The sequence below is a fragment of the Pimephales promelas genome, chromosome 25 (genome assembly GCF_988280905.1).
Source record: "Pimephales promelas chromosome 25, fPimPro1.hap1.1, whole genome shotgun sequence".
In the NCBI taxonomy this organism is placed as follows: Eukaryota; Metazoa; Chordata; class Actinopteri; order Cypriniformes; family Leuciscidae; genus Pimephales; species Pimephales promelas.
Genome location: NC_142793.1, coordinates 13,873,707 through 13,900,655, shown reverse-complemented (window position 1 = coordinate 13,900,655; position 26,949 = coordinate 13,873,707). Strand labels below are relative to the sequence as shown.

The window sequence follows — 26,949 nt, the reverse complement described above, 5'->3', positions numbered from 1 at the left end:
AAATGATCTCAGTGTCAGCAGAGACTATTTATATAGAGACATGCCACTTCCTCAATTCATAATACAAATGTATAGGGAAAACCCGTAACACCAAAGATGGCGGTTGTATGCAAATGCCCCGCCCCTACCGCTGGACAGTCAATCGGTCAAGCTGGGAAACATTTAAACACGTTACTGTTTGAAAAGCCGGCATATTTGATATGCAGTGTATGTGCGCGTTGTGTAAATATCAGACATCCCAAGTCTCCCAGAAGTTCCGGATGTCTCCCGCAGATTGATAGAGGCTCGCTGATGCCCGCAAATAAGTTCAAATCTCCCGGAATCAAGAGCGAGCGAGCAAGAGCGCGCACATACTGTGTTTCAACTGTGCAGCGCGCGCGACAGAGAGCGAGAGAACCCTTGCGCATGCGCAGTAAAAGTATAACCTGTGGGGAAATGGCGTTTTAAACCTTATATTGGGGCAAAGTCATCAAACTTCATTTGACAAATTCATTTGAAACATTAAGAGAAAAGAACCATGATGTTGAATAAATAATGACAGAATTTTCATTTTTTTTTTTGGGTGTGATCTATTCAAGGTCATTTGAAATCCATAAGATCCATGTCATTCTTTCTTCAGTCGAAAAGAAATTAAGGTTTTTGATGAAAACATTCCAGGATTTTTCTTCATTTAATGTACTTTACCGGTAAATGGTTCAAGGTCCAAAAGACAGTTTGGTAACACTTTAGAATACGGTTCCTTCGTTAATGATTAACTACACAAGAACTAATGAGTAACACAATATTAACAATCTAGTAACTATTATTAACTAACAAGAAACTCCGATTAACGAACTAGTAAGTAATAGCGCACAGACGAAAGTAGTAGTTCACTATTAAGTAATCAATAACTACTATTTTTTAATACTTCCCAGAGAACTACTGAAAAAGTTTATTAATAATCTAGTAACTACTAGTAACTACTATTAACTAAAATAAACTCTTATTAACGAATTAGTAAGTAATAGCTCACAAGCGAAGCGCTCGCTCATTTAAAAAAAAAAAAATTTTTTTACATAAATTCAAATGGTCGCCTTGCTCTGTTCTGTGGTGCGCATTCGTGACTCTCCTGTTAAAACTCGTTCATAAAAAGTCATCTGGTTCATTCAACAAATGGAATTGACTCGGAAAAAGATTTGTTCATTCTGATGAACAAGTTCAAACAGGAGAGTCAAGTTTGGTTACCAGTAAAGTGCATTATATGGAAAAAAAAATCCTGGAATGTTTTCATCAAAAACCTTAATTTCTTTTCGACTGAAGAAAGAAAGACATGGACATCTTGGATGGCATGGGGGTGAGTAAATGAAGAGTTCAGATGCAAAAGCCTCTAAATGCCATTTGAAATTTTCTTCTTTAATGATGATTTTTATCAAACTTGTATATTTAAGTTCAGTAATTTCACTTAAATAACAATTAATAGGTAATTATCATTGCCATTTAAGTGAAATCACTGAACTTAAATATACAAGCTTGATAAAAATGATCATTCTAGAAGAAAATTTCAAATGGCACTTAGAGACTTTTGCATCTGAACTCTTCAAATTAAGATGTAAATCAACATGTCTACTAACTCTCATTGGAGTAACTAACTATTAGTAGACTGGTAGGGTTAAGGTTAGAATAAGTTGACTTGCAAAGTTACTGGTATTCAGTAAAATGTCTTTTGGAGGACCATCATAATAAACAGTTAGCGGTCTACTAATAATCTAAGGATAGTTGACATATAGGGGCCAAGTTACTTATAGTAAACAGAATTTTAAGGGACCATTAAAATAAAGTGTTACCGATGCGTTTTGGTTGATTGGATCACAAGTAGATAATGGAGACACATTCCCGCTTACGACTGGTGTTTTAATCTGTCTATTTTGTCCACTTTCAACCCCTTCTGTCCTGATTTCTTCGAGGGGAGGGTCTATGGGCTTTTTCAGATCTTTCAATCTAATGGACGAAATAAACTTGCACAATTTACATATGAACACACACAGAGATGGCAGAAAAATATATGGAGAGCAACAGATTTTTTCTTCTTCTTTTACAGTTGCAAGACCACACTGAACGCTGCAAGTGTGTGAGAGAAATCAGGAATGGCGAAAGAACATTGTGTGGTAAGTTTTTTTTTTTTTTTTTTTAATCTTCAAACCAAACTTGGGTCTCTTGCAAAAGGTTTAAATCCCATCTGGCTACTCGCCATAATGTTACCCATTAAGTCAGTATAGGCGAAGGGTAGGGGGACTTTGGTCTTTGTTCAAACACATTCAATCACATGAGCGCTACGAATGCAATCCAGTCGAATGCGTTTTCAACTACCTCTGGAAGTGGTGGAAATGGACAAGCTCAAAACATTTACATTTAGCTTCACCCACTTGCTATCCAATAGACCAAAACGTATCTTAATACCAGGTGTGAACAGGGCCTCAGGGATATGTGAACAGATTTATTATTACAAATTATTATAATTTATTCGGTAACTCTTTAGAAGAAGGTTCCATTAGTTAACATTATTTAATGCATTAGTTGACATGAACTGACCATTAACAACACCTCTGTTCAGCATTAGTTAATATTTGTTAACAATAACTCACACATGTACTAATGCATCAATTCACAGCATGGTTAGTTAACTTTGGTTAATGCAGTAGTTAACATGAACTAACCACGAACAATGCCTGTAAAAAGCTTTACTGTTTTATAAGGTTAACTTACTGTACATATTTACATTAGTTTATAATAGACGTAGAAATATCTATCCCAAAAGTTGATTGTTTTTCAATGGAATGCAGCATTATTGTGTATTTGTGATTCATGGGGAAAAAAAAAAATCATAATCCATCCAATTTCCATTTCAGATACAACCTTTCTCCTGACGTTACGGAGAAATAATATTCATCAATAATAAATAAGCAAAAATACATACAACCATAAGAATTATTGAAATCCTGGTGAAGTAATTCAAGCCCTTTAGTAAACATTCAGGTTTACAGTTCATTCCGTTTCATGTTGTCGTTAATGGCGATTGTGTGATGAACCTAACAAAGACATCAAACAAATTTAGAAGAAAGGCTTCATAACCACACAATGTAATAGCTTGACATGTTTGGTCATCTAGTTAATAGGAATGATTGAGGAACATGGCAGCCAGATGTTCAGAAGAGAAAACAGATTGAGTAGGATGACCTAAAGAAGACTCAACGCGTTTTATCATGACTCCGATACCGATAACCTTATCAACAACTTAGCAGTCCATGTCGGCTTAAAGATTTTCTGCTCGAAAAGAGACAGGCGGCAAGAATAACAAAGAGAGAGAGAGCGAGAGAGAGAGAGACATTGGGAGAACAAGAGAGAGAGAGAGAGTGCTCTTTTATTTTTGATATTTTTTGTAACATTTCCAGGATGACAACATGTGAAATCCCAGCGATAAGAGAAGGCTACGTCTTCGGAGCCTGGCCGTCATGCTTACGCGATAAGACAATCTCTGAAGGAATGGCTGCTGATGACTGATTCATCTGAACCTTGAGGATATGAAAAATTAAATAAGGTGGAAAACAAGGTCAGCAGTGGGTTTCTCGACCTTGCCCGCAGGTCGCGAACTATGTAATCCACAATCTTCTCTTTTCACGTCTCTGTTGCACAGTTAAGATGTTCTTGCAATCAGAACCAAGAAGTGGCTGCTATATGCAAGGTACAGTATATATAGCCAATAATGTTTTCTAAAAGTATTCTGACTAAAATGTATTTTCAAGCTCATATACATTTTCATTATGTCATAATAGAATATTATTCTCACATCTGACTTTACACTTCAATAGCTCACAATGGTGACTTTTTACCTCACAACTGTGACTATTTATCTCACAATTGTGATTTTTTTTTTAATTGAAAAATACTTTTTGCCTCACAACTGTGACATACTTCACAATTGTGACATTTCGTCTCACAATTGCTACTTTATACCTCACAGTTTATAATAGTGATGTAGTACTCGAGTTTGGACTCGGACTCGAGACCGGTCTCGAGATCGATTTCTGCTTTCTTGTACTCGTCACGGACTTGTTCCTTCAGAGACTCGGTCTTGGACCACAGTGGGAGGAGAAGGACTCATAATTTTCAGGCAGAAAAACCACACAACACATAAAAACAATAATAATAACTCTGACTCGACCCTTCAAAGACTCGGTCTCGACTCGGACTCAACCCTTCAAAGACTCGGTCTCGACTCGGACTCGACCCTTCAAATATTCGGTCTTGTTTAGGACTCGACCCTTCAAAGACTCGGTCTCGACTCGGACTCAACCCTTCAAAGACTCGGACTTGACTTTGACTCGACCCTTCAAAGACTCGGTCTTGACTCAGACTCGACCCTTCAAAGACTCGGTCTCGACTCGGACTCGACCCTTCAAAGACTCGGTCTCGACTTTGACTCGACCCTTCAAAGACTCGGTCTTGACTCGGTCTCGACCCTTCAAAGACTCGGTCTCGACTCGGACTCAACCCTTCAAAGACTCGGACTTGACCCTTCAAAGACTCGGTCTCGACTCGGACTCAACCCTTCAAAGACTCGGACTCGACCCTTCAAATATTCGGTCTTGACTCGGACTCGACCCTTCAAAGACTCGTCTCGACTCAGACTCGACACTTCAAAGACTCGGACTCGACCCTTCAAGGACTCAACCCTTCAAAGACTCGACTTGACTTTGACTCGACCCTTCAAAGACTCGGTCTTGACTCAGACTCGACCCTTCAAAGACTCGGTCTTGACTCGAACTCGACCCTTCAAAGACTCGGTCTCGACTTTGACTCGACCCTTCAAAGACTCGGTCTCGACCCTTCAAAGACTCTGTCTCGACTCGGAGTCGACCCTTCAAAGACTCGGCCTCGACTCAGACTCGACCCTTCAAAGACTCGGTCTCGACTCGGATTTGACCCTTCAAATACTCGGTCTCGACTCGGACTCGACCCTTCAAAGACTCGGACTGGACCCTTCAAAGACTCGGTCTTGACTCAGACTCGACCCTTCAAAGACTCGGACTCGACCCTTCAAAGACTCGGTCTCGACTCGGACTCGACCCTTCAAAGACTCGTTTCTACTCGGACTCGACCCCTCAAAGACTCGGTCTCGACTCGGACTCGATCCTTCAAAGACTCGGTCTCGACTTGGACTCCACCCTTCAAAGACTCGGTCTCGACTCTGACTCAACCCTTCAAAGACTCCTTCTCAACTCGGACTCGACCCTTCAAAGACTCGGTCTCAACTCGGACTCGACCCTTCAAAGACTCGGCCTCGACACGGACTCGACCCTTCAAAGACCCGGTCTTGACTCGGCATAGGCGGTCTCGTCCCCATCACAAGTTTACAATATTGTTACTTTATACCTCACTATAGGTATAAGGCATAGTTTTTATGCCAATTTGCTCAAAAGTCCATTCATTCCGTTGCCCAATTTTTTAATGAATTTGTACGAATGACCTACCCCTACTCCCACCCCTAAACTTACCCATCTCTGGGGTTTAGACAACAAAAATCCATACGAACTAGTCATATGATAATTCGTTGTGGATAGCTTTGCACAACCTTGACTTTATACCTCATATGACTAGTTTACAATTGTGTCTTTATGTAGCCTATTGCAATTGTCACTTTATACCTAAAATTTGTGAATTTTTATCTTGCAATTGTGACGTTATCACACAATTACCTTTGTTAACTTACTCTGTGTAGTAAGCAACCACATAGAAATGTCAGTAGTCACTCAGAACACTATTAAAAAAGTTGGCATGCCGACATTGCCGTGGCAAGTTTACCATCTCTCATTTTTTATTCTAAAATCTCAAAACTTTATTAAATTCCTAACATGTTCAAATAGTCAAACCTTCAGAGAATCAATCCCGTTACACATGATGATAAACCTGTAATCTCAGAGACTTGAATCTTCTATTCAACCTTTTGAAAACACTGTGACCGCATAGATTCTGCTCACCAACTAGCACCCAATGGTCTGTACGCAGTGGTGTACAAAATTACCTAATTTCAAATCCCTTTGACTGGCATGGCAGACCAGGTGAGGGTGACCGAGAAAAGAGAGAGAGAGAGAGACGTCAATTTGCCCAGGGCACCATCTAAAATTGTCAGATGCGAAGGAAGACAATTGCGTCTTTAAGGGTTTCAGACTAAACAGCTTATTTGTATTCCTGTCATACTGTGCGCCTCCTCACGTGTGACTGAACGAGGAAGGGAGGCTGAGAGTGATGATAGTGAGGAGGGAGGTAAGGAGAGAAAGAGAGAGAGATGAGCCTAAATGTGATGCAGCAGAATGCTGTAACAGAACAGGCTTTAGTTGACGAGAGAACACTGGCAAGTGCACACTCACACGCTGCCTCATACATACACAAGCTAACACATGTTCGCAGAAAGAAGGAGAGAGGGGGGAAGCAACGTATGGCATCATAAGTCAGCGCTCTGGTGTATGGACGTACGGTTTCACTTCCAAACCTGTAGTCAAGGTCTTGTCAATCATCAGCACTTCAACGAAAGACTCGCGCCAAACAACATGCGGCATCTGTGATCCATTCCACAGGTGAGGGAGGAGAATCCAGTGAGTCATTACGTTGAGAGATGATGCGCCCCTGAACTTCTGCCCTCTTAAGGCTGAAAGAAAAGTTAAAATTAACTTTTCATCTGGGTTTGAATAAAAGGATTTTTTTTTTTTTTTTTTTTTTTTTTACCAAACGGATTTTGGAAGCTGTATTTTTTTTTTTTTTTTTGTATCTGTGCACTAAAATGAAGATACTTTTGTGATAATGACCTGGAAACTTGCAAAGTCAAACAGGCAATTTCGTGTTTCGCCGAATGACTCCAAATCCGGCAAGTCGTCACACTGACTTCATCAGTGGTGAGTACCTTCCTGAATTACTTTTATGGCAGATTGAAATTATTGCGCTTGTCATTTTAAATAAGTTTTTATTATTATTTGGACATTTTAGCTGGTCATTTCCTTAATTTATTTAGTTTTAAAAGAAGAAAAGAAAAAAAAGTCTACATTTAGATTACATTAAATGGATAGTTCACTCAAAAATTAAAAGGCAGTCATTAATTACTCACCCTTATGTCGTTGCAAACCTGTAAGTGTTTCAATCATCTTTTGAACACAAATCTTTAGAACGAAAATGATATTTATAATGAAATCGGAGAGATTGCTGTTACTCCATTGACAGCTATGCAACTACCACTTTGATGCTTCAAAAAGTTAAAGGGATAGTTCACTTTGAAATTAATTTTGATATGTTTTAGCTTACCTCAAGGGTATACAAGATGTAGGTGTCTTTGTTTCCGCAGTATTTTCAATTTTGATATTTTTAGGTCAAACCGTTCTTGTCTGTCAGTCATACAATGGTGGTCTATGGGGTCTTCCTCAAAGAGCATGCACAGAGAAGTCCAAATTAAACATGATTTAATGACTCCTAAATATAAGTACAGATTGATGGCCTAAGACACGAAACGAGCGGTTTGTGTGAGAAAACGAACATTATTTATATCGTTTTTACCACGTCCAAGTGATCTGAGGGCGAGGGAGCTTCTATCTGCGCAAGCGCGCTGGAAAGTGCCGGAAGTGATCTCTCGCGCGTGTACGTCACTCATTGTTTACACAGAGATTTTGGTTTTATCTTTCACTGTGAAGATCTAAATGTCGAAATCGTCTTCCATTGCGATTTCCTGTCTAAGTATGTTTGGATCTTCACAGTGAAAGGAAAAACTTCCGAAACCTCTGTGTAAACAATGAGTGACGTACATGCGGAAGAGATCACTTCCGGCGCATGCGAAGACCAAAGCACCCATGCCTTCAGATCACATGGACTTCACTTTGATTACAAAACGATAAAAACGATATAACTGTTCGTTTTCTCACACAAACCGCTCGTTTCGTGTCTTAGGCCATCAATGTGTACTTACATTTACGAGTCATTAAATCATGTTTCATTTGGACTTCCCTGTGCATGCTCTTTGAGGAAGACCCCATAGACCTGCATTATATGACTGACAGACAAGAACGGTTTGACCTAAAAATATCAAACTTGAAAATACTGTGGAAACAAAGACACCTACATCTTGGATGTTCTTGATGTAAGCTAAAACATATAAAAATTAATTTCAAAGTGAACTATCCCTTTAATAAAGAGATTGCGAAACTAATCCACATGAATTGAGCGGTTTAGTCCATACTTTCTGAAGAGACGCGATCACTTTATATGATGAACTGATTGAAATGAGGCTTTTATTCACGTATAAACATTGATCAGCAAACAACGGAACCTGCAAGAACAAAATTCATTGGCTTATTGGTTCTTGTTTAAGCTCAAACTGCTGCGTTACACTAGAATGAACCTCTGGTTCTCGCACATCACACGAAGATGCTTGAGCTTCTGTTCACCAGAGCTGATGAGTATCCCGATCTTTGAACTATCCCTTTAATGTATTTGGCAGACAGTTTTATCCAAAAGTGATTTACTGTCTATTCAAGACACAGAATTGGTTTCCATTTGGTACCAAACCCATGATGACCTTGGTGTTGTTGGCAGCATTTGCTACCAAGAACAGAAACGCTTTCAATAGCATTAGATAATTGACGATTAAAACTTCCCAGTAAGTGTCAGCTGATATGGGATGGATGTGTCCATCATTACATGGCTTCCCTATGAAAGTGTGACTGCTGAACTTGTGTGATGAGTTGCTTCCTGTGGTGATTGGGGCACAAATGGCCAAGTGGGAATAAAACTCGGCAAACTCTGCATTCGTTTGGTCTTCAGGTTTCATGATGCTTCTAATATTCTGCAGATTAGCCTCAGGCACTAATACATATAATCTCAAAAATGCACTTTTAACGGCTTCAAAAGCGAGACTTGTGTTCAGACATCAGAGAGAAGTGAATCTCTTGAGCCTTACCTGCCAAAACACACTGCAAATTCAACTTCCAAATGTTCGGGCCAACCCAAACTAGCTACCTTAAAATATTTGAAGAGTTCAGATGCAAAAGCCTCTAAATGCCATTTGAAATTTTCTTCTTTAATGATGATTTTTATCAAGCTTGTATATTTAAGTTCAGTGATTTCACTTAAATGGCAATGATAATTACCTATTAATTGTTATTTAAGTGAAATTACTGAACTTAAATATGCAAGTTTGATAAAAATCATCATTAAAGAAGAAAATTTCAAATGGCATTTAGAGGCTTTTGCATCTGAACTCTTCATTTTTTTATTTTTTTATTTAAAATAATTGTTTTTTTTTATTTGAAATTTCATTTAATACTGCGTGTACTACATATTTTCCCTCCGATGCAGATTTAAAATCTCACTGGGTTTAAATAATACATCGATTAGTTTTGGAAGAATTTGATGTAAAATGTGTTTTATTGCTGACTTTTGACAAATCCAAAACATTTGGAGATGTTTTTGAGATCTTATGAAACTCTAGAGGAGACATTTGGGAGATTAATTGTATCTCAGGAGAACAATCCGAGGGAAAGGGTTCCATTTTCATCTGTATTTAATCGTATTGCTGTCAAAAGCAAGTGCGATATGAATAAGATTTTTCATTTGCGATTTATTCTTTGCCTGAAGTTTTAGTTCTTTCAAATGCAGTTTTCAACTCATGCCCTCGCGAATCCATTTTATTTGTAATAAAATGGGCAACAAGCATTGAAGGTGGCAAACTAGGCATTTCTAATGCTGTTAAACCACATTTCTTGCTCTCAGACGAGGTTTAACAGTTTCACCCCATGACAGAACTGATGATCTCCTCTTCCCCCGGTGGTCCTCAGAGGACCAGGGAGACAGTTGTCTTGATTATGTTGTTAGTAGAAGTGCTCATCCCGTCTTAATGCAATTAGGGATGCGACAGCCTTCTCTGCGAGTTATGATGTTCAGTGCGCCGCACAGCTCAGTGTCTCACAAAACCCATGACACCATTGTGATTGACAGCATAATAACTGACATTGTTATGAAAATGAATGTGGAGGTAAACTCCAGCTCCTCTGTGTCTGCCGTAGATCGCAGACAGGAAGTCGTCAGATGTAGTTGCCAGGAGAACGGTACTTGCCTGACTGCATTGTGTGCCAAGTGTAAAGTTTCATGGAGGGGCGATTATGGTGTGGGGTTGTTTTTCAGGGGTTGCCATTGGCCCCTTAGTTCCAGTGAAAGGAACTCTAAATGCTTCAGCATGCCAATACATTATGGACAATTTCATACTCCCAACTTTGTGGGAACAGTTTAGGGATGGTCCCTTCCTGTTCCAACATGACTGCACACCAGTGAACAAAGCAAGGTCCATTATGACATGGATGAGCAAGTTTGGTGTGGAGGAACTTGACTGACCTGCACAGAGTCCTGACCTCAACCCGATAGAATACCTTTGGGGTGAATTAGAGCGGGGACTTTGAGCCAGGCCTTCTCATCCAACATTACTGCCTGACCTCACAAAAGGGCTTCTACAATGGTCAAACATAACCATAACTATAACACTCCTAACCCTTGTGGAACCTTGTGTCTTCCCAGATGAATTATTCCCAGACTTCCCAGAATATATATATATATATATATATAGTATTGAATGTATGAAGTGCCTGCCAAGAAATAGCACAGCTACATTATTTTCTTTGTCCATTCTTTGTTTGGTAGTGATGTTTTAAAAATTCATGCCTGTGAAATACACAATCGAGTGTTTGCTGACATTTAAATAAATGAAGCAAAGATAATAGATGGCTCAAAGAAATGGTTCCCCCAAACATGAACATGCTGTCATTTTTGGAATAGAAAAAGTAAAACTTTGAAGCTTTAAAGCAGCATAAAGCAATAAAACGAAAACAATGATTATTACGAAAGCAAGGCTGAATCATATAGACCTTTTTTGTGAACTGGAAGAATTTATTCATTCAAAGACGATTTTTGAATGAGTCAGACAATGCTGCTACTTTCATGAACACTCTAAAAGGGTTGATGTCTTAAATTTCAGTCTGTATTCCACATAAATCTATAGATTTAGACTATTGACCACCTTTTATGATTCATCCATGATGGTTGTTGTCATTCATTTTCATTATAAAAACAAGCAAGATATTCTTAAATAAATTATGTTTTGTGTTTCACAGAAGATAGTCATAAAGCTTTAGAACAACATGCAAATGTGTAAATAATGGCAAAAAAAATATTCCTTTAAGTAAGGTAAAACATCAGTCTGTCACATTGGCCTTTTTAATAAAATCTTCTTCCAGGCGAGAAGATTTGTCCTTTCTAGGGCAACGTGTGTTGATCTGTAGCTTGTGTGTGTATGTGTGTCCATCTGTGAAATGCACACTTGTCTTATTAGTGTCTCAACATAACCATATCCCTGTCAAATTATGACAGCTCTATTTCCAAACCCGGCCTTTTGGCTGATTGAGTCTGTCATTGGTACATTTTGGGGATGGTGGAGTCATTTTCTTTACTTTCTCCAAAACATGCTGTGGTTTTCCAGAAGATCATTTATTGCTCAAATGTTGCTTTACGTATCTTAGATAAAGTTACGGTCATCATTTAACCTCTTGTAACTTAAAGAACATTTGAATTGTTTTTGTCCCTATAGTTAAAGTCAATGGAGTCTCCCTTGTATGGACCAAAAAACAACATTTTGTGATCCACATCATGGGTTTGAAACTCCAGAATTTTAATTTGGGGCTTTTGATTTGCATATGAACATTTTCTTTCTATTCTTATCGTGGTTTCCAGAGTTATTTTCTAATCCGATGCGTCAATTTGTCATCCGTTCAATCTAGGAGAAACTATTGTTATGTTAAAGTGGTTTTCCAATAGGTTCATTGATCACTTGTTACTAAGAAATGTTGCATATCTTTGTACGGCCAAGAAGTTGAGAGGAGTGGCAAAACACTGAGTGAGTAATAACACAGAATATGATTTACAAGCAGCTCCTTAAAAGTTGACGTTAATCTAAAACCAACCATTATTCAATACATGCTGCAAATGAAAATGAAATATTAGCAATGTGTATTGGCTTTTCTTTGCACACAGCTTTCAAACGAATCAGTTAAAACACTAGCAAGAAATAATCAACTATACGGCTTATAATTAAAGCAAATCCACACTCCCGGCAGGAAGGGATGAAAATAATTGTTTTTCCATGCAATTGGAGATACCCAGGGGGGTCAGATTAAAGAACGCCTCCAGGCTACTTCATAAACTTCCCTCGCCGATGCCTTTGAGATCTGACTTTTAAAGTAATGACATCAAAACATGATATTTTGCTGAGAGTATCTCTCTTCCTCAAAGGTCTGAGACATGGGCGCCTCACGTCTCCTAATTGGAACTGATTAAAATTTTGGATGTTGTTCACTCCATCCTGCTCTGTGTGCAGATCTTTCCTAGCCCTCTCCATCCTGTATTGCCCTTTGATGAACGAACAGCGTGTTTTTACACTTTTACCATGATCAGATCAATAACTCTACTGTTATTGTAGGTTGTGCTCAAATCTTCCTCAGGTCAAAATGGCAATGTCTTTGAACTTGGGTTTGTTTTTATGTAGAGGGAACAAGATAAAAAAAAAAAAAAAAAACTAATTTTAATGACATTATTAGAGAAATAACATCATTTGGACCATTTCTGAAGCAATTTAACTAAATCACTGTAGTTCAAAATTGTAGCTCAGCAAAATTGAACAGCCTTCCTGAGCAATGCCACCATGTACCCATCCTCTGATGGCTACTTCCAGCAGGATAATGCGTCATGTCACAAAGCTCAAATCATTTCAAATTGGTTTCTTGAACATGACAATGAGTTCACTGAACTAAAATGGCCCCCACAGTCACCAGATCTCAACCCAATAGAGCATCTTTGGGATGTGGTGGAATGGGAGCTTCATGCCCTGGATGTGCATCCCACAAATCTCCATCAACTGCAAGATGTTTTCCTATTAATATCGGCCAACATCTCTAAAGAATGCTTGTTGAATAAATGCCACGTAGAATTAAGGCAGTTTTGAAGGCGAACACGGTATTAGTATGCTGCCCTACAAAGCAAAAAGGCAGTAACTGCAGTTTTGATAAAGCATTAATTATTACAATTTTCATGACATTCAAGGCATCCTTTGTTATATGACAAAACATCTTATCTTAAATGCGTGTCGTTTTAGATAAAAATGGTAGTCGTTTGTACAGTAACTGCAAAAAGCCCTAGCAAAAGTCATTTTTCTCAGTTCTGCACTCTGCGTAGTTACTGCCTTTTTGCTTTGTAGGGCAGTATGGTGTTCCTAATAATCCTTTAGGTCAGTGTATATTGACTATTTATTAAGAGTTTAAGGTCTTTTTTGTTTTTAGGTTTCCTTATTAAAGTCTGTTTGATTGTCATTTTTTTTGACTGAGATTGTTTTGTTTTTTCATTTTGAGATTAAAAAATATGGTCATTGTATTTTATGAGATATTAGGCTGTTTTCTGGAGCTTCTTGGCAGCAGACATGTCGAATATCACCGTAATGTGAAGGTTTTAAATGTATTGTACTAACAGATTTCCTACAATTACATAATGTGATGAACAGAGAGCTTCCTCAGCACTGCCGTATGGGCTAATGCAACCTCGAGGTTCCTCATATCAGATTTTCTCGCAGGAAGGGATGATTCTGCATTTCTGGGACTGTAGGGAGATTCACACACTGGTGCGCTGAAGCCTGTCGTTTTCACACCCATTAACATCTCTCTGTCCAGGCCTTGTGTATTATAAGCCAGAGGGACGATGTTAACATAGTTTGTGTTGTTTCCCCATAGTAATAGTTCAGAATCAGATTATCATGCATGGTTATGCTTTAGATATCACTACTGTAAACAGCACATTTTCCATCTTCAGAGAGGGGCAGTTGGTGTTTTGACTAGAAATGAAATAGATTCTTTTGGGGCAAGTAGTGACCAAGACTTTAGAAGTATTAGTCATCATAGATAATGAAAAATAGATCAGTGTCAGAGCCGAGCTATAGTGCAATGAAATAAAAATGAATTTGGACTAAAGTCAACATGAAATGAAAAGTGACCCTATTTACTTTCATGGACATTATTTATCTTCCTGTGAATTATTCATTGGTGCATTTTAATCTAAATAATGAGAAAAAACATCTTGAATTGAACATATTGCAAGTTACCTAAAATGCCGAAATAGTGTAGGAGAAAGCTACTTTTAAAGGTTATGTAAACATTAATGCATATTCTAGATATCATTTTATTTAAATTATAGACTTTTAACAACATTTTTTTGATTTAATCTTCTTTATTTCATACTAAAAATAGCTTTCATTGTTGTTCCAATATTATTCGAGAGAGTAAAGGACAAAAAAAAGGTTGATTTTACATTGTTACTTTCCATATGCCTTCTGTTCAATACATTCAAGTATATGGAACAGGCCTGACTGGAGATCATCAGGTTGACAAATTATTATGAAGAGTGAAAAAAAATACTCTTATCTGAGCCTGTCTTACTCAGAATTAGTATGATTTTATGTTATTGGTCAAATTTACTTTGAAAAAAATGTTCTTGAAAAAAAAAAAAAACGTTTGATGATGACCTTTACAACCAAGTTGATAATGAGGTTCCTACAACATTGCCATTTTTTCTTCATTTCCCAAAAATATAAGGTATGCAGTGACTTCCCAAAGCTTTTCTGTCCTGGGCATGCTGTGTTGTGTTACTTGTAGCAAACTGACTAACATGCTGCTGCATGCCAATCTTGACAAACTCGGGTTCTGGTACATCTGTTAAGATTCTTCAATGCCATGATGCAACGCAGCATAAAGAGTTGGAACAGATTGAAACAGAGCAGGAAACTCTCAGCGCTGGTTTATCTGGCAGACAGGGGTGCGATTATTAAGGAACACCTGTTCAGGCAGCCAGGGCAGGTCTTGCAGATTGAACACGGGCTAATGAAGGTCTCCTCTGGTTAATTGTGTAAACTATAAATAGAGGAAGAAGATAATGCCGAACACGGGCTTGATCCACCAGTGTCAGGTCTTAGACTGTTGAGGTCAGATCTTCCCCTCGGATCGGGATCATGCCTGCATATGAGTGTGTCCATCTTTAAAATGCTTGAATTTAATTATTCGAGGGGACGACAGTATAAATGGTCCTTTGCAATACATTGCAAATTGATACTAATGCCCTCAGCTAATAAGCAAAAGCAAGGTGGGAAATAATTTCTATTCCGATTTAAATCTTGTTGTAAATTCCAATTCAGATTTTAGGTTGAAGTTCCATCAGAATATCGTCACTGTCGGGTGGAAACCTCATAGTCCAACTGTAAACTGTGATATAATAACACAAACCACCACATTCTCACCTGTGAAAGGTTATCACATTTCTTCTGTGGTTTCACAACCAGAATCTGCGCAAAGTTGTGGCATCATTGATTCTTACATGGTTACAAGATTGTCGGAGCACCAAAGTGTCTGTGGCGGCTGAACGTGCCATCTCAATATAGCCTAAATACTGTACAGTATATGGAAGACCAGCTTGTTTCATTTGTGGTACTTAATGGGAGTAGGCAGAGCGAAAGAGATCTTTTTGCACAATTTGCTCATTAAACGTTAAAGTTAATATTCATTAAATGTCATTTTCCCCAAGGAGAAAATGAATGGAGTTTTTACTTCTGGAACCAGACAGTTGCACTCTATACCAACATGACATCATGACTTTTGCGTAAACATACACGCCACTTGACTTGACTTGTTATCTATACCCATTTTGATGTCTACGCCGTTAAATGTCCGAGCGAAACGAAGCAAAATGTAGATCTACATCTGGGGAGCGATATTTTTTTCCTAGGAGGGTAGGGGAAGACTCATAAATGCTATTAAACCCAGTGACAGGTAGGTTTAGGGACGGGGTTAGGGTAGGTCATATATTTATATATACAGTAATGTAACGTTAAGTCAACGGCGTTCATAAACACGCTGAAAAGCGATTATGCGTGTTGATAGCACACCAAAAATGGAAATACGAATTGCCGTGTCATACATACGCCATTTCATGAGATCAGTCTGTCTATACCCACATACACATACGTAAAGAGTGACCGATAATAACGATTTATGACAAACAAACAATAAAAGACAAAATATGAAAATTAATCCATTTTTTGAAACATGAACATTTTATATTATCATATTTTGATTTATATTTCACGTCCAACTATATCACCTTGTAGGATATTAGTTTTATCTAATATTATTAAATTAAGCTATTTATTGAACATTAGCATTTTTATAGCCATTTTATAAAAGCAATATGCCACTAGATGCTGCGCATTACAGTGATGCACTTGCTGTTTGTTGTACACTTTTTTAAACATGGTATGACCTTGAATGTTTGTGTGTGTTAAAAATCACTGGGCTTTCCCCTAAAATCTATTATATACTTTGTGATTTATAATACAGTCAATGTCCCATTGTAAATGTCCAAGTTGCCTTGAAAAACAATGGCACATAAAATAGTTTGCTCTTGTGGGGTGGAGCCCAAAACAAACAAATAAATCAGAATTGAACGTAACCGTAAATGAATAAATATTTGCACTGTCTCGGCAGTCTCCTGGAGACCTTTCAGGCAATAATTGAATAGTCTGTGGGAAAAAAAAAAAACGGCACTTTTCACCTTGAAAAGAAATCAGACCACAGCCCTTGAAAGATTGAAAGTTTTCTCTCTCCAAAATGACACTGCCTATCTTTATGATGAGGCTTCACATCCTCATGGAAAAAAAAAAAAAAAAAAGTATATATATAAATATATTGGCTTTAGATAGCATACGGGCCTTTTTTCATGTTCACTTGCTTTTTATCTGCACAGGGACAGAGGCTTTGGCCTTTGCGGACCGCGGTTGGTTTGAGAGCTTGTGGTTAAAACACTCTAAAGTGGCAGAGGTTTCAATCGATAGGACTCACTCCAAACCTCATGCAATCAGTGACCTGGACAAAATACGGCTGACCCCTGAGATTCCAAAACGAAAACAGGAGAAAAACAATAACAGTTGGTGAGGAAGCCAGCGTCCCTACAGTGTCTCAATTAAACGGAGGTCCTGCCATCAGTGTCCGGTAAAGGTTTGTCATAGTTCATTTGTTAAAATTCATAATCACCTGAGAATCTGCAATGAAATAATTAAGATATTACAATTGCATCAACTAAACGAAACAATTAAATTTGACCAACAGTAGATTATGCATCAAGATTTTGAGGCTGTGAGCAATTGCCCTATGCCACGTCTAATTATATCTCTTATTGTTTACAGAGTCTGTGCCAATTACGGCTCGGGATAACTCTATCTGTGCTTAGCCAAGTTTTCTGCTTTCAAAAGAGATATCCTTTTAGACGCAGCGGGCTTGATTCATTATTTGTTTATTTCTTGAAAGTGAATAAATAAGCAAACTGTTGGTTGTTATTGCGAGCACAAAAACGCTGCAAAGCGAAATGCATTGACGTTACACGGGAAGTTGTTAGAGCCGTGTATCTGCGGAGATACGAGAAAACGCTCACCCCCCTTCAGAGAGAATTATTCATGTCAGGCTACACGAGCGAGCATTCCCTGCTAAGTGAGCCCCAAAAAACTTGCCTTTTTCATCTTTTAATGCATTTGACAAACCAAGTATTTCTCTGTTGTCATTTTGATTTCCGAAGAGCTTTTATGAAAGCATAAACACTGTATCCTTTTAAACTCACGAACCATAAACGTTTTATGGCACGTCAACAATTCACACAGTATAAAACTCATGCTCATTGACGCTGATTAATTAGAGACAAATAAAGCGAAGCTGCTTTACTCATCAAGTTCAGCAAAACTCAGTCAATGTCAATGTAAATATAGTCATGTAATTTCAATTCTTATCAATAAAGTATTTATAGCTATTGTCTTGATCTTGGTATTTCTAATGGAAATCGTGTTTGCGTCACCATTTGGTTTGTGACCGTTTCTGAAAGCTAAGCAGGGTTGGTTGGATGGATGATAACCCCTTGATGTGTGTTACAAGAATATTCTGGGTTCAATTAGGGCTGCAACAAACGATTATTTTGATAATCGATTAATCTAACGATTAATAGAGCGATTAATCGACTAATCGTCGATTATTTTGCCAGCTAATCAGTATGTTTGGAACGATTACTTAGCTTTTTCAATTAGTTAAACATTGAGTTATACATATTCTTACTATAATATAAAAAAAGAAAATCTGTTCAGCTTTTGAAATAGTTGTTTTAATAAACTTTGAGCCAACTAAACAAGTCATTCTCTTTAAGTTTTCAGATTTCAGTCCAACTCAAATCACATACAAATGCTCTCTAAGCATTGTAGGCCCACTGCTTTTCTTAGAACAGAAACAGATAAAGGGACATTTACTTCAGCACAAAGGATGGTAAAATATTAATCTGCAAACCATTATTATAAATATAAAAATATAATCTTTTTTTTACATAACAATTGAGCTGCAGAGACGTTCTCATTCACCTTTCAATTTACAGTATGAAAAAGAAAAAGTAACTGCCATGATATTCTTCCTAACATCTCCTTTTGTAAGTCTTCTTGATTATGGAACAAAATACAGGCAAGTGATAAGACTATAATACCTAATAGTGTTACAATAATAAAAACAGCCCTGACTCCTAAGCTCGATTAAGCTTTATTCGATGCAAAATTAAATCATCACATAACTGTAATTATATTATTATTGACAATATTATTACTATTATTAGTAGTATTGCATTATCTAATAAAGAGATTTACGTTACCATTAGTTAGTTAGCTCCAGCTGGAGAACACTGAATTCTCAACGGCTCCTCTTTTGCTGAAATGTTTCCTCTTTAAGTGCTCCAACATGCATGTTGTGCTCCCGTGAAAAGCAAGTTCTGCCTTGTTCTCCCTTGCAAGTTCAACTTTCCCAAACCTTACTAGTTTGGATTCGTTTGCACTCCTTCATAATTCGCGCTGTTTTTTTTCTTTTACAGCAATAGCATTTGTAAAGGGCTGCATTACACTCTAGCGCCAGAGCGCCGTAGTGGTCAAATTGCGATATTGCACGCCCTTAATTAGATCAAGTGAGATCAAACGACTACTGGACAACAGCGATATTTGTCGACAATTTTTTAGATTCAATACAAATCGCTCTAGATTCAATACAAGTTAAACTTACCCGACACAATTTGTGGCATAATATTGTTTACTAAAAAATTGTTTACATTTTGGAGGATTTAAAAACAAAAATATGAAGCTAATAATTTTATGGAAAGCACTTATATTGATTCGGGACAACATGTGGTCACAGCAATGGCAAAACACAACCATCCAATCAAGTCCCGCCTTACTTAATTTTTCGACATTTGAGAAGCCGTTTAACTCATTCACATACGTCACAAATGACTATTACAACTTCCATTTCATGTCGACTTGTACTGACTACAAGTCTAAGTGTTTCTTGAGTCACCTTTTGACCCTGTTGCCAACATACCCTGATGGCCTTTATAAATGATAGCTTCCTAATCCTCATCTTTTGGCACCATCAGTCTGAACGTTCTACTCTCGGTTGAACCATGAATCCAAGCAGCAAGGCTTCCTCTGAAACTAAGTTGTAGAAAAGTATTACATGGTGTACAGACCGGCAGTGCAAACCCCACAAATCATGTTCACATAACACTTTGTAAACTTACAACACCTTAGAGATTGTTAGCAAGGTCAGCGACCAATCTGCCATTAGATTAGCAACAAAAACCAGACCAAGCGTGGGAAGAAATTTCAGACATCATACTGAACGAACCGTAAAAATGGATACCATGGAAACGTAATTGATATTTCGTACAAGGCCGTGAAATACACTCTCTCGGGCAATGGGGAACAAGCAACCTTGTGTTTACTTCTTGAGGCATAAGACATTTGTGTTTACTAGTGCTAGCGGTGAGAAATATTGAAGCAAGAAACTTCAGCTCTGGCTAAACAGTGTAGTTTAAAACAAGAGGTACGAAAAAACATGCTTACACCCTTGTTTCCTTTAGTATACGCAGTTCTATGAATAGCCTATGTAAATTAGCCCCGCCTCCACTCACTCACCAGCTCAGGGATCCACTTGTTGACAATCACATGTTGATGTGATTGGTTACAAGGAAGTTTGTGAGGTCAGAAACACCAGCGATTTCAAACTGTCTTTGGTTCACTGCAGTTTTAAGGAGAAAATACGCATATTAAAATTACCACGTAGACATATAAACAGGGGCAATTTAAATGTAATTCCTTGTGTTCTCTTGTTCTCCGAATCCCCCAAGAGCCACCTTGCTACATTGGAGCATCAGACTTGATTTGAAAGAAGTCAGAAGATATTGGAGCTCTCAGTGGACAAATTTAAAAGGGATATTGCGATACTGTCCGGAGACTGAACAAGATGGACATCACAAATGCTGAAGAGTTGGTCAAAGCTTTTAATCCAGTGTCTGAACAGTCGAATCCCACATCGGCTGTCACCGCTTCATTTCCTGTCTAGTTCCATCAAGACATCCTGGTGACTCTTCAGTGGTGAAAGCGATCAAAAGGACCATCCATCAGGATTTACGGAAGCAGGCCGACATTGGCTTGGAAAAGAACAGTCTGTACAGAGTTGGGTTTGAAAACTTCTTGTTCCTAGTGGAAATGCACGAATTGAATTCTGTAAGCGTGCTCATATTTTCATTAAACAAATTGGACTAAAAATATTACATTTACACCCATTAAAAAATGCCAAGCTGTGTTCAATTTGCCTCTGAAATGATGACACTTATTAAAATATAGTTTTCAAAGGCTATCCTGGGAGGAACTGAAATGTAAAATCTCCACTAAAGTGAAATGTATTCGAGATACCTGTCAACTAAGCATATTTAAGAGTTGCAGTTTGTCTAATTTCTTCTACTGCCGTCCTGGGAGAAAAAAGTGAATGAATAATTGCAACATGACAGTACTGAATTGGAATAGTTGGTGTATCACTAAACATAATTAATATGGTACTGCCAGGTACCTGCCACTTTTCACTCCTACTGAGCGTTGGAGATTATTGAAGGGCAAACGCGCACGTGTACGCATGTATGTGTGTGTGCTCACAAGATGAAGTTAAAGGCTTGACTAATAATGCTCTAATCTGTACCCATTTCCGCACCAAATTTGCAGGGAGCAGGGAGTCCTTAGGGAAGTTTGAGTTCTGTGAGCCAGAAATTGCATCCCACTGTGCTGAATGAAAGGTAGGACTCATAATAAAAGGACATGGAGTGCTTCATGCAGTCTTTGGTTATCTAACAGCTTCTTTTACCTAATTCACACCCTCATCTTGACCTTCCTCCAAGTGAAATAAGTGTAGACAAATTGACAACTTCAGAATTTTAACCTATAATTCGTAAAGATGCATAATTTAACCATTGCAGGGGTGATATTGATTTTTTTTTCAAATGTGTACAGTTAGTGTCTGAATAATTTAATATTGACTAACATTTTTAAAAAATATATATTTATACCGTGTCTTTTTCTATGCCAAAAAGTCTAAAATAGCTGGAGTAAAATCTAATCATCTTGAGAAAACGCAGAACCCACGAGCCTAGAAATTTAGACTTAAAATATAAAAATGATTTCGCAGCCAGTTTGGTCTAGCAACTCTTAGCTGGGAAAAAAAACAAACTCTGGTCAGGCCAATCACATCGTATATAGAGTCGGCGGGCGGGCTTAACATAATGACGACAGAGTTGCGACGGTTCAATGCTATTTCAAAACAAAGAATGGCTGCTGCTGACGAACAGCTGTCTTTCAATTCGGCTTTGACCGCTACTCTGGATGATTTGAACTTAAGCTTTTCTTTGAAACAAGAACAAAGAACGGCACTACGGAGTTTTGCTGACTGGATACGATAAAATTAATATGTCTACTTGCTCCACTGGTGGGAAAACGCATTGGACTCAGTTGTCACCTACTTCATTGCTCTGATTGGTTGTAGCGCTATCCAATTGCGTGCAGAAAGAATTCGAAAGACAATCGTTTATCCCGCCCCTCGGATTGAGCCCTGCCACTGATGAGTTCCCAGAACTAACATCTTCAGACTGATCTCGTGAAATGGCGTATGTATGACACGTCAATTCGTATTTAAATTTTTGGCGTGCTATCAACACGCATAATTGCTTTTCAGTGTGTTTGTGATAGCCGTTGACTTAACGTTACATTACTGTATATATAAATATAGGACCTACCCCAACCCCGTCCCTACACCTACCCATCACTGGGTGGGGTTAATACCATTTATGAGTCTTCCCCTACCATCCTAGGGGAAAAAAAACGCTCCCCAGAAGTAAATCTAGATTTTGCTTCCTTTCGCTCGGACATTTTTCGGCGTGTACATCAGCGCAGTCTCATCCCAAGACGTCATATAACTGACGTCTCGGAACATCTTTTGACCATACGTCAACATCCGCCTTTTTAGGGTACCCTTAAACGTTGGTTAGATGACGTTATCGGATCCTAACCCTACCCCAGACCTAAACCTACCCCGTCACCTAACCGACGTTAAAGGTAAAGCGTCAGTTGTATGACGGCCCGGGATCGTCATGTAACCGACGTTTAAGGGGACCCTAAAAAGGCTGATCTTGACGTATGGTCAAAAGACGTCCCAAGACGTCAGTTATATGACTTCTTGGGATGAGACTGAGTTATGTACATACACGCAGAATCACTCGGACATTTAACGCCGTAGATATACGCACATACAAGCGGATAGCTCAAAATGCGTATAGATAAAATAAATATGCGTTCTATGCGTATAGAAAGTGCCGTGTATGTTTACACAAAAGTCATGATGTAATGTTGACATCTTGATGTAGGTCTGGCATGCCAGGCAAAGAACCCACACTTTTTCCTGAATGAATCTGAATCTATTTTTCAGTCAGAGAATGATTTGATGACTCACTCATGAAATAGCTTGTTTTGTTTCTGAACGAATCAGTATTTTGAACAAACATGGAAGCTTATTTCCATCAAGTTAATTGTGACTTTCTCTGACAATTATGCCTTTTTTATGTAAATGTTAATATTTAACATAAGTAATGACTTTGCAAACTTTTAAAAAGTATAGTTAATTGTGTATATTTTTGTTGTCATTGTCATGTGACCTACTGCATCAGCGTTATATGCGTCACTTCGCTGCCAATTACAAATCCTCTCCCGTGGACTAGTAACATTCCAATTGGATGCACACTTCCGAATCTCGCAGAAGTTGTATACAGTAGGTCGTCTAATCTTTTCTCATAGGCTACTGTTTTTCACCAGCATAGTCGTTAAGTACAGTGTGAAGCCACTTATTTAGTTGCTGAAAGAACTTTGTTATTAGAAAGAATAGCTGACTACACTGACAAACACAAGCAGAGTGATACAAACTGTGAAAAGACCAGAGGGCCAAGATGTGTTAACTACTATGGCTTTTTAAAAACACCCAAACAAAACTTTACTGTCCATTTTGACGTGTGGTACATTCAAGAGATGAAGCCATAAAAAGCCTTTGACACAGCAAAAAAAATATTGGGCCAACATGTTTAAGTTTCTAAGGGAGAAGAAATCAGTGCTCTTGACAGGATCTCTTTTTCTCCTCACGAGTGCCTAACAAGGCCTCAGCCGTTATTCCCAGCAGGAAGACGTCACATAAAGAGCGGTGGGGATCAATAGAGCTGAGTGTTTAATATTCTCCACATAAATTATAGCAGTGCTGTGGGACTGCGGATGCTCTTGTCTGAGTGTGGATTGAGAGGGGATGATGAAATCAATTAGAATTCAAGAATGCTCTCGTCCAAGATACTTTATTTTGTAGAATCAGTGATAGGATTTAATATCAAACTGTATCCTATATGGGAAAAAGGGAAGCAAATGATGGATAAAAGTGTGAATTGCAAGGGCTATGACTGCCACAATTACACTGTGAACACCCCATTAAAGCTATTGTAGTATCCCATTACTCTTTAAGGGTTTTGATTGGCTGCTCAGCAAAACATTAAGGGAATGATTGAATTCATATTCAAATTTATCTCCAAAATAAATATTGCCTTGCATTTGGGGGAGCATCGTAAAAAAGCCCCTTTGTGCCGGTCAAAAACAAAACTGTCTAACGAAAGTTAGATTAAAAATCCGACACTTGCTGATATGCGAGACAAACCTGAAATCTCTATATTAAGACAAATACAAACATGGACAGAGGTGTAGGTGCTCCACCCACATATCCCAAAACTGACCTTACTATTTAATTCACAGTGAAGTGCCAATTTTATTTTGACGAACCAAAAATATGCGTTTAAGTAGATAAATGTGTGTTATTTTGCATGTATGCCATAATATCCAATTGGCAGAAATCCCAACTATTTTTTAAGTTCTGTTCTTCATAGTGGCTCTTCGCCAGCCTATCTTATTTTTTAATAAAACGCTTTTTCCCCATGGGCCCCGCTTTGCCTGGCAGAAGTCTTTATTTCCTGCCGGCTTTTCAACCCGCCAAGCTGTAGGGGATTCGGCCCCTGGGATCTTCCTGATCTCCACACGCGCATCTCCGCTTACATGTCAGTCCCCAAAGATTTCGATGACATTCATCATGTCTGCTTTAAGAAATGAGTTTTCTTTATTGTGCCATGTAAAGTGACTGGGGAAATACTTTCACAGTAAACATACAACTAAGGTTTTAATGACATAAAATTTGCATCATTAACAAACAACAAAAAAGCCACTGGAATTATGTTGGGACTTTGATGGGCTATATGCTATTTTAATTAATCACAGAGGAATATAACATAACATCAATAATTTTATGTCAACATGAATGTAACCATCGCATGAGTTTCTGATCAATTCGGAGCTGCATGATTCAGGAAAAATTGAGAATCACCATATTTTTGGGATTACAATAGAGATCACGGTTCTTCCACAATTCGAAAGATGTTATAATGACATGTCAATTACTAGAGGTTCTGACAAAATATTAATGGCTGCAGTCTATTTAAAAATATATATTTACTTGATTTGAATTATTATAATTTATTTATTTAAAAAAAAATGGTTTAATTGATTAATTCGATGACTCAACGACTTCCCATCTTTCAATACTAGATAAATCTGTGTTTTTGAACAAATAACGATTCAATTATTTGACAAAGTTGATTCAACGGCAAAGTTGAATCATTGTAATTTGAATAATCTGTCTTGTTTTGTGGGGTACCACAGGGCTCAATTCTTGGCCCAATTTTGTTTTCTTTGTAAATGCTTTGTAAATGATTGTTCATTAGCATGAAATCTCTTTTCACTTGTACGCAGATGATATGCAGATGTACCTAAGGGGCTTTTATTTATTTTACGTTATTTGTGCTTTTCTTATTGTGTCTTTTACAGTAGGTTGAGATTGTCTTCATATGTGGTTCGTAAAACTGGTTCTGAACTTTGTTCAATGGACTGTTGTTTAAATTGTGCTTAAACAATACAACACAATAAAATACGATTGTGTGGGTGTTTGAATCGAGATTGTGGCCGTTTAACGATTAATCTAGCAGCTCGGCACAGCTACGATGTAAATAGCTGTATATTCTATTCATCTCCATTGGATTGAAAAGACGGAGAAGTTGACTTTTGATAGGAGTGTTGGGGGAGCATGTTATTTTTTTATTTGACTCTTTTTCACCTCCTAATGGCTGTAGTTTTCCAGATGGACCCTCAGCCAAGGATGCAGCAGGAATGGATGGGTTTATAGTGGCGAAAGGCTTCTATTGTCCCCAAAACAATGTTAAAATAATGTAGAAATCTCTTCACTCGGTCTGAGAATATGACAGTTTCCCTACATGGCCACGGCTAGCTCAGGAACAGTTCTTCCTTTAATTCTTTGCTATATTTTGCATCAGTGACCAAAAACAATTACCTTTTATTGACAGTGATGCACCTTATGATGAAAGGATAACAATATATGCATCCATGCTGCTCATCTATGTCAAGGACTGTAATTATTTTTCAAATCAGAATAATAATGCAGCTAAAGATTTACTCATCAAATGAGTTGACTTCCTGATTAAATGTATGCATCTTTAAAGCACACAGAGAAAAGAAAATATACATTAGATACTGCTAATATGAATATGGTACAATTAACATGCTTTGAGGAAAATAAACGGTGTTCATTTTCATATACTCTACTGTGCAAAAGTCTTTGGCACATTTGTATTTTCATTCAATTAATTCAGTGTCCATAAGTGCTGCATGGAGAAATAAGACATTTCGGTTTCCCTGACATCAGAAAATGTTCTGAAAGATGAGCAAATCTGTTGTTCTGTTCTTTTTCTTCTAATATGGCTGCCCTTAAGCCCTTCAGAAAGAGGCAGAGCGAAACATTATGTACCTGCACTAAACTGAAGGGGAATAATCCATACAAAGTGCAAAGCCACATCCTATAATAAGGAGAAGGCCTCTTTAAGGCTCGCGAAACCAATGTGATACAAAAGGCTTGTTTTAGTCTATTAACACTGCTTCAGGCATAACATTTTAGAGGCCTCTGCAAATGATTAAATGGTTGTTTTTTTCTCAGTCCAGAGAAATAAATCCACCCTTAACAGCTTCTTAGGAGCCACACATTTAATTCTAAAAAAGGAAAGAATGGGAAATGTAACAGAACGTTGCTATAATAAGCCATTAGGAAAATTTGAGTTGTTTTTATGCGGGGTGGGAGGAATCTAGGTCCCAATTCCTTTATTAAATTAACAGCGTGAAACACTGCCCTTTCCCATTGCGACTGACTGAATTTATAGGGCCCTCTGGAACTATGCACAATGCCTTGGGTCCTCGGCGAAATGAGCTATATCATCACCTTTGATGAGTTTAGCGTTTCGCTCTTAACGCGCATTTGA

At 38.0% G+C, this 26,949-nt stretch overlaps 1 protein-coding gene across 1 annotated transcript in view; it reads left to right on the top strand.

The window, feature by feature from the left end:
* Nucleotides 1-6,777: 6,777 nt before the first annotated feature.
* The window catches only part of lrrc4ca (leucine rich repeat containing 4C, genome duplicate a), a 227,361-nt gene continuing 207,189 nt past the window's right edge, over nucleotides 6,778-26,949 (top strand). The window contains exon 1 of the mRNA XM_039656998.2: nucleotides 6,778-6,926. The gene's annotated coding sequence lies outside the window, so the exon portion shown is untranslated. The remainder of the gene's footprint in view (nucleotides 6,927-26,949) is intronic.